The sequence below is a fragment of the Bombina bombina genome, chromosome 3 (assembly GCF_027579735.1).
Source record: "Bombina bombina isolate aBomBom1 chromosome 3, aBomBom1.pri, whole genome shotgun sequence".
In the NCBI taxonomy this organism is placed as follows: Eukaryota; Metazoa; Chordata; class Amphibia; order Anura; family Bombinatoridae; genus Bombina; species Bombina bombina.
Window position 1 is genome coordinate 320,709,989 of NC_069501.1, and position 12,357 is coordinate 320,722,345.

Genomic DNA, 12,357 nt, shown 5'->3' on the forward strand with positions numbered 1-12,357 from the left:
GACGTCATTAGCAGCGATAATATGCTACCCCTCTTGAATTCATCACCACCAAGAATGGGCTATAGAAGGGCAAGATCCCTGAGGGACCACTTAGTCCAGACTGACCCACAACAAGCGTATAAGAAGAGCACATGGCTTGACACTAATAAACCTGGGGTCTACTGATGCCTGGGCTGTACAACCTGTGGTGGGTTGATCACTGGCTCTTCGTTCACACATCCCTATAAGAGGAAAACGTTCAAACATAAATATAGGCTTATGTGTACAACTACACACATAGTCTACCTACTCCACTGCCCATGTGGCTTATACTATGTCGGGAAGACTGTCGATGATTTACGCACTAGGATGGCGAACCATTGCTCTGCAATTAGAGTGGCACTAAAGCAGGGCAGTGAAGAACAACCCGTTGCCAGACATTTCCAGCAATTTCAACACAGAGTGTTGGATTTAAAATACACAATAATTGACCATGTGCCCCCTCTTTTTAGGGGTGGAGACCGCGATAGAATACTACTGCAAAAGGAGGCCAGATGGACATTCCACTTACAGACATTAGTCCCTAAAGGTTTGGACACTTATCAGGACTGGCAGGCTTTTCTATAGCAGTATCGGGCTGTCCCAGTTTATGAATCAGTTTACCTGCTCTATCTAAGGTGCAATTGCCCTGATAGTGAGACATTTTTGGACTAGGAGAGTCCACTGATCCAAACACAATGAGAGTCCTGATTCATTAATAACTGTTTAAAATATAGCCATATGTCCTATGATATGCTATTCTCTGACATACTCATGTTTTTTACTATAATTTATATTATATATGTTTTACTACACATATGACTATTAAGTTAAGTTTAGCGCCAGTTGATTGTAGACAGGCATGCACATCGATGATGGTCTAGTATAACACACTATTTTCTATAGCAACCTGCTGGTCTCTATATATATTGACCAGTTTATTTATGATGACACTGTTAAGTTTATTGGATACGTTTGTAGTTCTTGTTTGTTTACATTGCCATGACTACTGTTGCTCATTATACAGCCCTGTGAGCTCTTTTGATTGGTTACTGGAGGGTCATATCACCCAGAGCGTTTTATCATTATTTTACTTTATGCTTTGTAAAGTTGCTTATGCACCCTGGTTTTTTATGTGAGACTCCAGTAACAGAATCGTGTTTCCTATAAATGGTTATTAAGTTCTGCTCTAGACTGTATACAGTTTTGATTGTCTTATTTATTTATTTGTTTATGATTGGCTTGTCTAGGGTCACATGTCTCGCAAGCCTTGTTTATGATGGTTGCTATGGCAACCCGTTGCGGCACATTTGACTACTTTACAAATACAATCCATACTCCTTTGCCTTTGCCATGTTTGAATGTTTTTCAATTCTTTGCCCAATACATGTCTATTTGGTATGTTATTTCATAGGGGGCACACATTTATGTTTTTTGACTGACCGGACTCACGTTGCCCGGGATGATGATGTCACCTGCTTGGGGGCAGAGCTACCCGGGAGAGCGTGGACGCCCGGCCAGTTCACAGTGGTGGCTTATTGCATTTAAGGGGAGCTGGGGTAAGTAATGTGTAACACATTTTGGTCTGAGGATGGACGTTACGCGTCCGAAAACATTCACTATTTAAAGTGCCTGAATAAGGATCCTTTGGAGTGCGCTTTTTTTTCTGTCTATTTGTTGGTTTTGCTGCACCCAGGGCATTGGTTCAAACTGCTAGCTTGGAGTGCAATCCTCTTCTATTTTTTATATATATATATATATATATATATATATATATATATATAAAAATATATATATGTGTGTGTGTATATATATATATATATATGTACATATGTATGTATATGTATTTATATGTATGTATATATATATATATATATATATATATATATCACACAGAGAAAGTCCAGCACTCACTTACAAGCTCTCAGCTAAGATTAAAAGCAAAAATGGAAAGGTTAGTTACCGCATTTGGCCAAATGGGACAAGTCCAGGTACCACGTAAAGGTCCTTTCCAAAAATCTGGGATCCTAAAACAGCCCACACCATGCAAGCTCTCAATCCAAACAAACTGGGAACAAGTGAAAGGTGCACAGGCTTATGTAATCACCCCAGAAATATACAAAACACGGAAGGGGACTGCACTCTCAAACCGGACCGGGTACACATCCCATGACCCTGCAACATGCATGTTGCAGGGTCATGGGATGTGTACCTGGTCCGGTCTGAGAGTCCAGTTCCCTTCCGAGTTTTGTATATATACATGTATATATATATATATATATATATATATATATATATATATATATATATATATATGTGTGTGTGTGTATATATATATTTGTATATATATAGATATATATATATATAATATATATATATATATATACACAGAGAGAAATGCACTCACAGGAACGAACAACCAGCTCAATACCATTGTTAGCCTGTTCTATGGCGATTTACCACCTGGGTGCAACTTCTTTTAGCTCAGCAATGCTTTTCACAGAGTAGAACTTTCCTGTAGTATATCAGTCTGATCCCGCCTATTACGGTCAGTCCAGCGCCGAAATACCAGGCAATTCCTCTCTGAACAAGGAACACAGCAACCCCAGACGATCGTTTCGTCCTTCATTGGGCCTCGTCAGTGAGGTGTAGCAGTATTCCTCTAAGCACACTGAGCAAGGAGTCCACGTCTGGTTGCCCCTTTTTCCCATAGGGAGACTAAATACACACAGAGAGAAATGCACTCACAGGAACGAACAACCAGCTCAATACCATTGTTAGCCTGTTCTATGGCGATTTAGCACCTGGGTGCAACTTCTTTTAGCTCAGCAATGCTTTTCACAGAGTAGAACTTTCCTGTAGTATATCAGTCTGATCCCGCCTATTACGGTCAGTCCAGCGCCGAAATACCAGGCAATTCCTCTCTGAACAAGGAACACAGCAACCCCAGACGATCGTTTTGTCCTTCATTGGGCCTCGTCGGTGAGGTGTAGCAGTATTCCTCTAAGCACACTGAGCAAGGAGTCCACGTCTGGTTGCCCCTTTTTCCCATAGGGAGACTAAATACACACAGAGAGAAATGCACTCACAGGAACGAACAACCAGCTCAATACCATTGTTAGCCTGTTCTATGGCGATTTAGCACCTGGGTGCAACTTCTTTTAGCTCAGCAATGCTTTTCACAGAGTAGAACTTTCCTGTAGTATATCAGTCTGATCCCGCCTATTACGGTCAGTCCAGCGCCGAAATACCAGGCAATTCCTCTCTGAACAAGGAACACAGCAACCCCAGACGATCGTTTCGGCCTTCATTGGGCCTCGTCAGTGAGGTGTAGCAGTATTTCTCTAAGCACACTGAGCAAAGAGTCCACGTCTGGTTGCCCCTTATATATATATAAATGTGTGTATATATATATGTATATAAATATATATATATATATATATATATATATATATAAATGTGTGTGTATATATATATATATATATTTATATTTATATACAGTGGATATAAAAAGTCTACACACCCCTGTTAAAATGTCAGGTTTCTGTGATGTAACAAAATGAGACAAAGATAAATCATTTCAGAACTTTTTCCACCTTTAATGTGACCTATAAACTATACAACTCAATTGAAAAACAAACTGAAATATTTTAGGTAAAGGGAAATAAAAATAAAAAACTAAAATAATGTGGTTGCATAAGTGTGAACACCCTTTTATAACTGGGGATGTAGCTGTGTTCAGAATTAAGCAATCACATTCAAAATCATGTTAAATAGGAATCAGTACACACCTGTCATCATTTAAAGTGCCTCTGATTAACCCCAAATAAAGTTCAGCTGTTCTAGTAGGTCTTTCCTGACATTTTGTTAGTCGCATCCTACAGCAAAAGCCATGGTCCGCAGAGAGCTTCTAAAGCATCAGAGGAATCTCATTGTTAAAAGGTATCAGTCAGGAGAAGGGTACAAAAGAATTTCCAAGGCATTAGAAAATACCATGGAACACAGTGAAGACAGTCATCATCAAGTGGAGAAATTATGGCACAACAATGACATTACCAAGAACTGGATTTCCCTCCAAAATTGATGAAAAGGCGAGAAGAAAACTAGAGGCCTACAGCAACATTAAAGGAGCTGCAGGAATATCTGGCAAGTACTGGCTGTGTGGTACATGTGACAACAATCGCCCGTATTCTTCATATGTCTGGGCTATGGGGTAGAGTGGCAAGACGGTAGCCTTTTCATACAGAAAAAAACATCCAAGTCTGGCTAAATTTTGCAAAAACACGTCTGAAGTTTCCCAAAAGCATGTTGCAAAAGGTACCAAGGGGTCTTAGGCTAAAAAAAGACTGCACTTTCGATTTAAATATGAAATGGTCTACAATATGGTATAATGTCCTTTAAAAAGCTTCATTAGATCTTATGGAAATTGTGATTAAAGCTAGAGGGGAGTCTTTAGACCAGCTAGCAATAGAAATTGAAAGCTACAAAGAGATTTTGCAAAATTTTAAAAATCAAAATAAATATAAAGAAAAAGAGGAGAATTTAAAAACAGCTTTAAAAGAATTGAAAGAACAATTATTAAATAGAAAAAGGTCAAAATATGATAGAGATGAAAATGATTATAATATAGATCTCACAAATGATACAAATCAGGAAGATAAAATAGAGGATATAATGATTGAGAGAGACTATTTACATATTTTTAAAAATAAGAAAGATCCAAATATAGAGAAAGGAACAACTAAAAAAGAAAATGACCAAGAACATATAAGAAAACCATGGACAAACGTATATTATAAAAATGGGAGAAAAATAAACATAGATGAATCAGAGACATAAAAATTAAGAAACACTTATAGAAATTATAATAGGACCAATTATGATAAGGAATGCAATCAGAAGATAAATCGCTTTACAAATGACTATAGAAATAAAAACGATTATAATAGACAAAATGGAAATTACTATTATAATAGAAATCAATGGGTTAAAGACCAGGAATATGAGAATAATGTGAATAACAGATGGAACTACCAGAATAACAATAGATCTAATAGATGGGACAATAGATATGAAAGTAAGAATAATGATTACAAAAGATGGAACTATCAAACTAAAGACCAACATTTTAACAAATCCACTAGATGGGGGAAAAGTTATGACGATGAGAACAATGATAATCATAGATGAAACTATCATAGCAAACAGAATAGCAAGAACACAAAAGGGGATATGTATTGTAATGGAAAAACACCAGATATATTAGTATCAACTCAGAATAAAAAGAGAAATGATAAAGAAAAAGAGAGAGATAGAAAAGACAGATTAGGAAGAAATTGAAGGAGAAATCTCAAAACAGTCACAGGTTTTTTTAGAGAACTCCCCAGTAACAAGAAAAGAGGAGATACAGACAAGGAACAAAAAGAAAAATCTAGAGGAAGTAGAGGACAAGGGGAAACAAAAAATACAAAAGAAAAAATAATAAAAAAGCAAGGAATATTTAATCTAAGTGATGTGGTTCTAACCAAAGAGCAAGAACACATCTTAAATAAAGGACTAAGCTTTGCACCAACAAATAATATGAATAAATTTGAAACTTTGATCAATTTAAATCAATTTGTACGAAAGATGACTCTGAAAAGATATTATCTGAAAAATCCAATACAAGAGAGACAATTTATAAATCATACTAATCATAAAAAATTAAGGACGATATATATCAGTATAGTAATTTAAAACCTAAATCTAATTTTTTTCCATCACAAGAAAAGGGAACTAATCTAGAACTATTTGAAGATCTAGTGAAAAAGGATCTAGAAAAAATGGATGCAAAATTAAAAAAGAATATGAAACAAAATTTAACAAAACAAGAGAGCAATATACTACAAGATCTTAGTAAAAATAAAGATCTGACTAGAAAATCGGCCGATAATGGTGGTGGAATAGTAATTTTAAATACTATTGATTATATCAAAGAAGCTGAAAATATTCTGGGTGATAAAGAAACACATGAAGTATTAAGAAATAATTCAAAAGAAAAACAAAAAGAAAAAATAATAGAACTGTTAAAGGATTACTTTCTGTTATAATTTTTAAGCCAAACAACTAACATATTAAAGTTAATAAACATTAATTAAAACCTACTGACTTATATTTTCTCCAAAACGAAGTTTCATAACGTTCTAAAAGTTATATCTTTTATTCGCTGATGATGTCACGTTATCCTGCCCACTATTTTCAGCACTGCATGTTCAAAATACTTAAACCAATAACTTTGTGTTTAAAGCTCCATTTTGAAACCTAGGTATTGTAAACGGATTGGTACAGAGCAAAGGATACCCACAGAGTGGGTTTGGAAAACAATTAAATTTGCAGACAAGATTTCTGATATACGGTAGAGATATGTTAATGAAATGCTATTGATAAAAAGCGTATTTGGGGTAGTTAGTAACAGGCATAGAAAATATTTACTTACAGTGGCCCTTTAAAAGATGCAAGAAAAATCAACTTAATTACACAGAGAGAATATCAATTTTTAGTTATAGAATATCCTAAGACTCCACTTCTTTTACTATTTGCCAAAAATTCATAAAAATCCCAAAAACCCTCCTGAACGTCCAATAATTTTAGGAATACACTCTGTCACCTCTAATCTGTCTCACTATGTAGATGTATTTTACAGGATTATGTTAAAGAACTACCTGCCTACCTAAAAAATTCAACAGAACTATTGAAAATACTGAAAAACATAAAATGGGAAAATAATTATATTCTGGTAAGCTGCGATGACTCCTCTTTGTATACAATTATTGATCATAACCTAGGATTAAAAGCCATCAAATACTATTTTCAAAAAGATAAAAATATGTCCCATATTCAAGCAAGTTTTTTATTGGATTGTATTGAATTTATTTTAAGAAATAATTCCTTCTCATTTAAAGAAAAAATATATTTACAATAAAAAGGAACAGCAATGGACACAAGGTTTGCAATGCAATACAAACCTTGTGCTATACAAACTATACATAGACGATATGATACTCATCTGGAAGGGAGATTTAGAATTATTATATCTTTTTATAGAAGATATTAATAGTAACAATTTGGGTCTTAAATTTACTTATGTAATTAGCACTACAAAACTGGCGTTTCTGGATGTTTTGATAGAAATTAAAGACAATCAAATTATTACAAACTTTTTTTAAAAAAAAAAGTGGATACAAATAATTATATTCATGCAGACAGCTGCCACCATGTCAGATAGAAGACAACCATCCCGAAAGGTCAGTTTTTAAGAATTAAAAAGAATTGCACCAACCTTGAGGCAAGAAAACCTATCTGTACCGTTTATAACCACATATAATAAACAACATAATTAAATTAATAAGATACTAAATAGACATTGGAACATTTTAAAAATGGATCCAATTATAGGAAAAAATCTAAATGAAAAACCACAATTAATTTTTAAGAAAGCTATGAATTTTTAAAACATATGTCCAAGTGAGTATTAACATAAACAAATAAAAGTACAGGTAGATTTATATAAAAATACACTAAATGGCTTTTTCCCTTGTCATCTATGTATGGCATGTAAATACAGTTGTAAAGCTAAAACAGTTAAATCTTCCACAAGACAGAAATAATATACAATAAAAGATATGATCAGATGTAGAGATAAAGGGATTATCTATGTAATACAATGTTTATGTTTAAAACAATATTTAGGTCAAATGAGTCGACCTCTCAAAGATAGAATTTGTGAACATCTTAACAATATAAAAAATGGGTTTGAAGGCCATATGTTATCTAAACATTTTAAAGATGTACACAATCAAAGTCCAGTAGGGCTTATACGTATTCTGGGGTATCAAATTGGTTAAAAAGAATTGGAGAGGGGGTAATCATGAGCAAGATCTATTATACAGTGAAGCAGAACTGATATATAATTTTAAAACTCTATATCCATTAGGATTGAACGCTGAACTAGACCTTAATCCTTTAATACACAGAAAATAATATAATGCTCTGTAGTTGGTATAGGTGTAGTTTATTATTCTTTAACCTAGCATCCTTTATAATATCTATTAATTTTATCTGGAACTGTCTATTTATAAACTCATATTTAATTATTAATTTTAGTAATAGTATATATAGAGGTTTTTTTATAATATGATTTATGTTTATCTATTAAATGTAAATATCAGATATAGATCCACAGCTAATGCCTTTTAAATATGTCCCTTTAAGAAAACTTGGATTAATCAATTAAGACTTTAAAAGGAAGCACCGGACTCACAGGAAACATCTTGAGAAAGGCTCAGAACGAGCTGAAACACGTTGATGTATGATACTATGAGTATCCTGTGAAGGAGGACTGCATACTAAGAAAAAAAGTTTTGCAAAGTTGAACCGCTGCAAAGAAAAGTTTTGCAAGTGAAAGCTGCTATAAGTTTTGCTGCAACAAACAAGTGCTGTAAACGCTGGGAAATTGTATGTGCCGGGAGCGCAATTGTACACAGCTGCCTGAAGTAAAACACTATATAGCTCCGTGTGAACCCTGAGGCTCTAAGGAGGATCTGATAGCCTGGAGACACGCTGCAATAACTAAATGGTGTCATCGGAAGGCAAGTTAACCCAGATCATAGAAGTCGAGGGCCAAAGCAGGGGCGAGAGCAAATGAAATAAAAGGCATAGCAAAAGAATCAGTGTTTATATGACCGAAGTACAACAGCAGTAAGGACTGATAATCTGTTCATAGTTTTTGGGAACAGCAACAGTATATAATGTATATAAAGCACTTTATATTGTGACATTCATATTTGGATACAATTAAGAAGATAAACCGTAACAATTTTGAATTGAATAGCAATGTTAATTCAAGTTTCCTATTGGCCAATATAGGACACGTGATCTCTAAGGGGAATATAAGTGATTGTGTAGTGTGAAGAGAGAGTATTATATCACTATATAATTGTGTTTATTATCTGAAGCATTTTATGTGTTTTTTTTTTGTTTTTTTTTGAAAAATTCTTTTTATTGAGGTTGAAGGAAATGTAACATACAATAGTCCATCCGCACAGGTTAAATACAAAATATAATGTCACAATAAAAGTTTAGAGCAGTAGATATAGATTATCCTATTCAATAGCTAATGTTAAATAATGATAGAGTGATAATTATAACGATGAAGAATAACCTGTGCAAAGGTATAAAGGACCTATTTTTCTATAAATCAAGCACTACTAAGTATAACAAACATATTGCAAAATAAGTATATAAATTAGGAAAACCTATTGTTGGGGTATATAGAGTATAGATGGTTCAAAGGTTAAGGGAGATTAGTCACCTCTGTTGAATGGGAACTCAAGGGTAAAATATGCAACAAATATACTTATATGCGGAAATGGGTAGTGGTATGGTTTGGGAGGGGAGGGGAAGATCAGTGGTCCGGAGCCACTTTTAATTTGGGGGGAAGGGGGGGGGCAAGCCAACATGATAGGAATATATTATGTAGGCAAGGATTACTCAAAACATTATAGCTACATTACAAAGGTAAAGGACCTAGTCAATAAAACAACATGAACAATAGGATAGGAGAATTCCATTACAGGTGATGAACATGAAGGGCTTAAGGGGGAGAACAGATATCTAGTATCAGTAATATGTTTTAAGTAATGTTCTCCTTAATATGTAGTAACTAGGCTGTTGCAGTGTAATAAGGATCTAGTAGTAAGTGTAACAAGAGAGATTATTATTCTCTAGGGTCCCAGCTGTAGACCCCAAAACATAACACTTATAACTCTAATAAATCTAGACCTGGTTTATCAGCCTCCTTCACGGATCTTTGGACACCCCTATGTGAGATGCCCTAAATATAGATATGTAGATATCATACTATCTGTACTCGTCAGCTATGAGGGTGTTTGGGAGGGTATACTACTATGATAGTAAGCTACATTTTCCCATAAGGGGATTAGCATATAGACATGCTCCAATGTGCAGTTCTGTAGTAATAGGGAAACTCATAGTAGGATATGACTTATGGTAAAGAGCTGCTAATTACGAGGCTTGGTATGTAGGGCATCTAAATAAAAAGGTGTTCATCAGATGTTCAGCATATAAGTGACCCAGAGGAGACGAGTAAACATTAAAGAGTAAGGGATAATGACGGAATTATGAATTTAGTCATAAACAGAGAACATTGAGAGATATAGTAGCATATTAAATAAATAGATCAATAGTATATTATATTATTGATTTGTATACTACAATAGTATGTATGAGGTTCGCTACATTAGATCTTAAGATGGTTCATTTTAAATAGTCCTGTAAACATAAACTTAGCCTATTAAAATTTTATATTTTTCCTTTAGCTAGCCCAAGGTGAAATAAGTCATAGTGTGGTTTTAAAGCTTAATTGTGCATTAGATGTTTTGTATATAAAATATAATGGAGTTTACCGGGAGGTCTAAACTACAAAAGACATGAAAACATAAGGCTAATCATTTACGCTCTGTGTAGAATCAGGTCTAGGAGTTATAAATATAAAGAAGAAGAAACACTATAGGGGAGTTTCCCTACATGTACAGTGTAGGTAGTGTTATAAGGGAACTATGAATCACACACTTGTAGTCTTGTAATAAGATAAGACTTTAACATGAAATATATAACTGTAAATAAGGTAGACTAAGATGTTTCGCCATTACACATCTATGGGATTTATATGTACATTTTGAATATAGAGTTTAGTTTAACTTGTAAAACATGACCAAGAACAAAAATCAGATTGGCATATAAGAAACGTTAAAGTGGGATGGTTGTCCGTGTAAAGTAAATGAAGCACTGTAGTGAGGGACCCAATATTTGCTTATACAGCTCTCACTAGGGTACTCCTATAGGATGGTCTAGTAATAACTTAAAGTAGAAGACAAGGCTGTGAGCATATCCCAGAGCTCCCTTCTCTACCACTAGATATAAACTTTTAGGAACAGAGTAAACAGCAAACATGTAAATTAAGTAATTGTAAAGAGAGTACCTCTGTAGAAACCTAAAATGGAAATAACAAAGGTGGGTTGATTAGCAACAAAACAACTGATTGTCAGAACACATTTTCATCCAAACATATGTAAGCAGAGGGTGCCAAATAACATTTCAAACATACAGTTGTCATACTACTGGCTTCTCATGTTAGTGATGAACATATTATCATTAGAGATAGTTAATAACCAAAATAAACATATATTAGCTCTCAGCTATAGTATAATAAGTTTGGGATATTTTTCCCTACATTAAATGCAGTAAAGATAGTGAAAGACAAAACCAAACTGAGAAATGCAATTGACTAGAGATAAACAAAACAGTGTTTTTAGATTAATTCCGGTTTCTTAGTCTAAGTAATCCTGAGATGGGGTAATTGATAGGATAAAGTTAGCCCACTCCTGCCTTATAGAGCTTAAGCCTCAAAAGGGTGGTACACTTTGATGGCTGCAAAGCTGGGAAATCTCCCTCCAGTAATCGCCAAGGGCTAATTGGGCCATGTGGTGCCTTTAGTGTACTTGATAGGTTTCTGAGTGTAAGTGGCTGCACGCTTGTAACTACCATGTTTCAGGGCCACATATAAGTTAGGAGTTTCCACTCGCACAACAAAGCTGTGGTTGACAGTTCCAGGACTCACTCACCGGCAAACAGAACAGAACAGGTCCCATAGCGCATAGGACTGAAGATCTGGGTGTTCCCCCTGCCGCAGAAGATAGATGCACACCATACACCAGCTTGGGCCATGGGGGATAGATACCAGACAGGCTTGTCCCGCTTGGTGAGGTGCATGCCGTGGAGGCCATAAGGTAGGTTCCTTCACTGTCTCCCCAATGTTCATAGGGTTGCAGGGGGGGAAGTGCATGGTGTAACTCTGCAATCTTTAAATTGGTAGGACCGTGCAATAGCATCTGTTGTGGCTATCGGTCAGAGTCAGGTGCTGTGAGAGCTTCAGATAGGCCTGCTGGTGAGATCTGACTGGAGGCTTCCAGAATAGGACGGCTGGATATGGACCTTAAGGTGAGTCTAAGTTCAATCTGGTAATAGTCAAGGCGGGAGCTGAGCTCGGTCAGTGCGCTTATAAGATCCATTTCTTCTGAGAGAGGTGTTGTCGCCGAATATGCAGGGATATATGAGGCACAATGGTCACTCCATTATAAGTTATGTGCCTGTTCCCACTGTAAGCTGTGAGTTGCAAGTAAGTATAGCACTCCTTATCCTCATTGCCTAGAAAGAGATGGTAATGCAGTAACTCTTGACGCACAATGTATGAGAAAGCCTCCTGGGCTGAAGAGTTGGTAG